This window comes from Aquila chrysaetos, chromosome 18 (genome assembly GCF_900496995.4).
Source record: "Aquila chrysaetos chrysaetos chromosome 18, bAquChr1.4, whole genome shotgun sequence".
Lineage (NCBI taxonomy): Eukaryota > Metazoa > Chordata > Aves > Accipitriformes > Accipitridae > Aquila > Aquila chrysaetos.
Genome location: NC_044021.1, coordinates 21,923,992 through 21,930,254, shown reverse-complemented (window position 1 = coordinate 21,930,254; position 6,263 = coordinate 21,923,992).

Here is a 6,263-nt window from a genome sequence, read left to right as displayed (position 1 = left end):
TGGGAGGAGTGGTTGATAGTCCAGATGGGTGTGCTGCCATTCAGAGGGACCTCAGTAGGCTGGGGAAATGGGCCAAAGAGAACTTTATAAAGTTCAACAAAGGGAAATGGTAATTCCTGCCCCTGGGGAGGAACAGCACCATGCACCAGGATAGGCTGAGAGTCAATCAGTTGGAAAGCAGCTTTGAAGAGAGTTTGTTGGCCAGGACAAGTTGACCAAGAGCCAGCAGTGCACACTTGCAGCAAAGAAGGTCAACGGCCTCCTGGGCTGCACTAGGTAGAGCATCACCAGTAGGGCGAAGGAGATGATCCTTCCCCTTCGCTCAGTCGTGGTGACACCCATCTGGAGTTGTGGATCCAGTTCTGGGCTCCCCAGTGCAAGAGAGACATGGACATACTGAAATGGGTCCAGCAGAGGGCCATGAAGATGATTGAAGTATTGGAGCATCTGAATTTGAGGAGAGGCTGAGAGAGATGGTACTCTCACCCTAGACAAGAAAGGACTCAGGGCAGGTCTTTTCAATGTGTACAAATACCTGGTGGGGCAGGGGTAAAGAAGACAGAGCCAGACTCTTCTCAGGAGTGCCCAATGAAAGGACAAGAGGTAGTGGGCACAAACTGAAATACAGGAAATTCCCTTTAAACATAAAAGATAACTTTTTTACTGTACAGGTGCTTGAACACTGGAACAAGTTGCACAGAGAGGTTGATGAGCCTCCAACCTTGGAGTTACTCAAAACCTTACTGGACCAACCTGCTCTAGTTGCCCCTGCTTTGAGCAGACGATCTCCAGAGGTCTCTTTGCACCTCAGCGATTCTTTGAATCAGTAATTTTTGCACTATTCCCTACTTAAGGTAAATTTGATTTTGGATTCTGCTAGATATATGCCTCTATATGGAAACTAAACGGAAGCCAAAAAATCACTCTGAACTTAAACTGAGATAGTTCAGGTCACACCACCACCAACAGATTGGGGAAATATATTTAAAAGAACCCAACAGCCCAAAAGTAGGAAGTCAGTCTCCTCCTCCAAGGCGTGTTTACCTCTGCTTCTACCAGCAACTTCCTTCTTCTTTGACCCCAGGTAACTTATTACTTTGTCACTTCTTTTCCTCTTTGGTGTTTCACGCTGCTCTGCATGTTCTCTCTCTTCGATGACTTGACTTAAATATTAGCAGCCCATTACCCTGCTGGCCCAGCAATCACAATTAAAATGTCTCACATTAGAGTCTGATTCAAGCAGAATGTGCTACTGGGACATGCGCTCAGTGGCAAAAGCAATAATCAAGGTTTCAATAGGATTTGCTTACAACCTTATTGCTTTCCTGAGATACTGAGAAATCGGATGCCTTTAGGCACCAAATTCTGTCATCTTACTCATTCAGACTTTCACTTCTTTCTTTGCTCCTTCCATTTTCTCCACTGTTTAGCCCCAATTTCCCTGTGGTCTCTAGGATGCCATAATCTAATAGCCACTTTCTTTGTAATTTCCCAGAGTTCATCAGAATTATGGATCTTTCTGCCTACAGATTATTGGGATTATTAATGTTCAGCTCTTAGCCACATCCTCACTCCATCCAGCCTAATGATGTAAAAATGGAACATTATTTGGGTGGAGCTCTCTGTTGTTCATATGCTGTCATCAGTGAACATCTCTAGTTGCTTCATACATTGGTTTTCAAAGCATTCTTCTTTAATGGCTTCCAGCATCTCTGTTTTCAAGCTTTAGTGAATTCAAAATGCTGGATTAAATCAGTAAATGAGTCTCTAAGACCCATGTGTTTTTTGACCTTCATGTGCTCCCTCTCATTAAGGCCACTGTCATCTTTCTCTACTCAGAAACGTTCCGATTCATCTATAAGGTGAAGGGTAACCTAGATCATTTCTACCCACCTTGGACATGTTCTTTGTTCTCCCAGTCTAGCCCTCCTCTCCTTTTCCATTCTTTCTAACCCTGGATGTGCATGTCATATATCTTCATTTGCAATTTATATATATATATTTTATTGTGCTATATAGTTTATATTTGGTATCTTCTTTAAAATGCCTTATCATTTGGGTTTTTTTAATCCAGAACTGACCCTCATAATTTCAGAAAGCCAGACATATCTTTTAGGGAGCCAAATGGAGTCCTTAACAGCATGCCCAATTTGTGCCTGCCAGTAAGCAGGCTGATTCTCCATACAAGCAGGTACCCCTCTTACACGTGGAGCCTGCCAAGCCATTAGTAGCATCACTCAGCAGTTTCACTGTTTCTTGCTGGTCCAGGAACCATAATCAACAAACCAATTCAACTTATAGATTATTAATTCTACTAAAAAATAACCTGTCCATGTCCTCCTCGTTCTCAGAACACTTAAGTTTTGTGTTGGTGTTAAAAAAATAATACTAATTAAAAAAAAAAAAATCCCCAAACTTTTGGGGAGCAAGACCACATTATGTTTGTAAAAGTGTGTATATACTGCTGGGTTTAAGTACTGTCCAGTGTGCCCAGAGTCGTGTGTTCTTTCTGCAAGAGAAAATGTTCATATTTTCATGTTTTTAAAGGTTTTAGTAATATTAGATGAGATATTGTGCCTGGCACTGTTGTCTTTATTTTGTGAACCCAGCCACCACCAGAATTCCTGGAACGTTCTCAGAGTTGATGGGTAGCTTCCCTCTACAGCAAGAGCCCATCATCAAAGACTCCCTTTGCCATGAATTCTCTAGAGCCATCTAGAAATAAGTATATAAATTTTCCAAGAATTTTACTTTAATAGCTCAATCTTACTGAGAGCCAAAAAAGCACCTTGTCCTGTCAAGGTAATAATATATTAGCCTTTGACATACTTTTAACTTCTTGTACACTTTGGCAAAGAGGAGGCAGGAAAGTGTTTTTTCTGATATTTCTAGAAACAGTTTCATTTCATTTGGTAGCAGCTAGGATTTCTGCTTCTGAAAGTTACACTGTGGGGACCATGCCCCTTGTCTGAATTGGTGATAAATCTGTATCTCTTCTTCTTTGGATTAGGTTTTGCTACAGTAAGTCATGCAGTTAAAAGTCAAGGGGAGAATCATGTTGTCTCGGAGACACAGGTAGAGCATGCAGGTATTAGAGCACTGGAGGTAACACCCTAAGAGCAAACAAATCTCAGTGATAAAGCTCACAGAAACAAAGGATAAAGTTTTCTTAGACTTACATAGGGTTTTGCATCAGGCTGCTGGTAGCAATTGGATTTTGCACACCTACCACTTTATAGCAGATTCATCTGCTTTTTTCTTCTTTTGAATGGAAGGTGTAGTGTATTGAATTGAAATCAAATACTATAAATCTCAGTAGGACTGAAGACCCTGGAGACAGAAGAGCACAATCATGGCGTAGCATATGTAGTTAGGTAAACTTGTTCTTTCTGCAGGCTTCTTTCTGAGATCCCTCTTGGCTTTTAGTTCTCCTCTACAGGCATCTTGTAAACATTTCAGCAGAGATTATGTTGCAGTGAATCTCCTGCAAATTAAGTCTGATTTGTCTAAGTTAAATTCTGTTTCCAGTACTGTTTTAGATTTAGGACGATTAACTGCAGTAATGGTAAAATCAAGAAAAGTTGCATGCAGAATGGGAATACTAGAGCAAAGAAATGAACACTATTGCAAATATTGGAGGAAATCATTGCCTGGCGTATGTAGTCAGAACTCCCCTGGACTAGGATTTATCCTGAGCAATGTACTTAAGTTCCCTAAACCTTTGTTAAATCAACATATTTTGAAATTGCACAAGGATTTGAATGTTCATGTCATCTTTGTAGCCAATTTGTTGTAACCGACTTTTCTCTGAAAAAAACATATTGTATCTATCTAAAAGCTGCTCCCCTCCTCAGAACATGTGTAATTCTTTTGTTCTTAAAGCTATTTAATAACTTTTGCAAAATCAACATAGGAAAATGAACAAGGTCTGTGAATGGAAAGATGACATAGCAGGAACTGATCTATAGAGAATCCTTTTGTAAGAAGTATTATTTGCCTCCTGCCTTTTGTCCTCTGCTAAAAAAAATACTTATTTAAAATTTGGTTCAAAAGCTGAATAGAAATAAGATAACAAAACCAACCAGTGCTGTCTGGCATGCTTCTGTTTGTCTGTCTCATAATTATAGCATCATTATCTGGATTTTAGTAAACGTCTGCCCAGTGCTGAAATTATCTTAAATGCACAGACAACACAAATCTGTGTACAGGGAAAATGGCATTATCCAAGGGACATCTATACCTTGTGGGTTTAAATACCAGGTTAAAGGGAATAGGCAAAATACTGCCTGTGACTGTATGCCTCTTCAGATGTCAGTATGGTTCCTGATGAATATTCTGTTGGTATTTTCCCTAACTGCTGTTGCTGCATTGCCAAGTTACACAGAAACAAGTGTACATGGAGTCCTACACATAAGATGCAAAGAAAAGTATCTAGGTTTTTTTTGCTGCAGGGTATCTTCTGCTAAATCAGTATGGTGGTTGCTCCGGGCTGATGGTGTTGAAAACCTCTGAAAAATCATTCCCATGGCTCCAATTCTTCCCTTTGTTGGATTTGAAGGTAGAAGGAACAAAGTCACTCATGTCTCTGGTGAGAGGATTTATGGCTAAACAGTCTCTCAGGCTGGAATTTGGCACATTAGACTCCCATCCACTTGCATATGGATGAGAGCAATGAACTACCTTTAATACAAGGTGGTCTTTGGACTTCCAGAGGTCTACAAAACAAACCCAAATTGCTTGTTGATTTGAGTGAAACTGTGGATGGTAAGGCTCTGTGTATTTTTACTGTTGCTCTTAGTGGGGTGGTTGTGGCCAGATAAAGAAATACTACTCCTTCAGGAACACTTTTAAATGATCTACTCCTCTGTGGAAGCTGCCAATCGTATACTCAGTCTTGCGCTCCCTGTACATCTAAATGCTTCATTGACTTGTACCAAGAGGTGGAAACTGCCCTGCTTGTTTTAATACATTCCTGATGATTTTGGTGAAAAATCTAAATGTGTAAAGAATACAAGATCCTGCCCACTAGCAGCCAAAAGGACAAAATTTCAAATTTGCTACTCTGGGGAATCAGGAAAAAAAAAACCAAAAAACCAACAGTAAGAGCAAGCTCTTGAAGTTAGAAGGAAACCAAGGAGGAAAAGCTGTGATTAAGCTGAAAGCCATCTATAGAGCAGATCTTCCCATCTTATAGAATCACAGAACAGCCCAGGTTGGAAGGGGCCTCAAAAGGTCATCTGGTCCAACCTTTCATGGGAGAGGGAGCCTAGATGAGCTTACCTAGTGCCCTGTCCAGCTTCTCACATGGCAAAGGATTCTGGTTCCCCATACACTGTGAGGGGAGAGCTGAGTAGCGCTTCCTAGCCTACCTCATCAGATTGCCGTGTTGGTGGCTTTCGATCTGATTGTTAATTATTCTTTTTTATTGCATGTTTTTGTATTAGACACTTAGCTCTTCTTTGTAATTAGACATAGTGATTATAGTATCTTTTTATATTACACTGGAGTGTTCCTTTAATGCAGACATCAAATAAAACAAAACACATTAAAAAAAAAAAAATAAAAAGGACTGCAACAGTAATGCTTGGGTCCGAAGGAGTGAAGAAGCGGGAGAAAGCAAGTTGCAGTTATTGCTTTTGGCTCCAGCAACGCAGTTGTTTTTGTTTTGTTTTTTTTTTTATTATTCCTCTCCAAATTATGTTTATTCACTTATTACAACCCACTGAATGAATTAAATATAAAACCAATCCAGATTTTTAAAGACAGACATTATGTGTTGTATCTAAATGCAACTTTTTTGTTGTTGTTCAATTGCTGGGAAATATTTTTCTTCTTAGTGTAAATGTTTCCTGAAGAAAGGGTTACATGGGGTGAGGAGAGAACACTCAGGATGGAAGAAGTAGTAGTAGAGTATCTAATAGCACAGAGCGGATTCGTGCTGTTCCTTCATGGCAGCATGCACACAGTGATCAGCAGTCTGACAGCTTCCCTTTATCTAAGGAAGAACACGTGTATTCCAGGAGTACTGTTCCACATGGTCCCATCTGGGAGTTTGTTTCAGAACAGAATTACCTTCCCCATGATAAGAATCTTTGCTTGAGGAATTATTTTGGAAAAAGTTCAACTGCTAGTGAAAAAAAAATTTAAAAGTGCATGATTCAGAGCATAAAGCTTGGATTACTGCTCTCTTAGGAGGATGGACGAGGAAGCAAGGGTCCAAGGAGCTGTCCCTGGAACACAGTTTAGAACAAGCTGTTGGGATT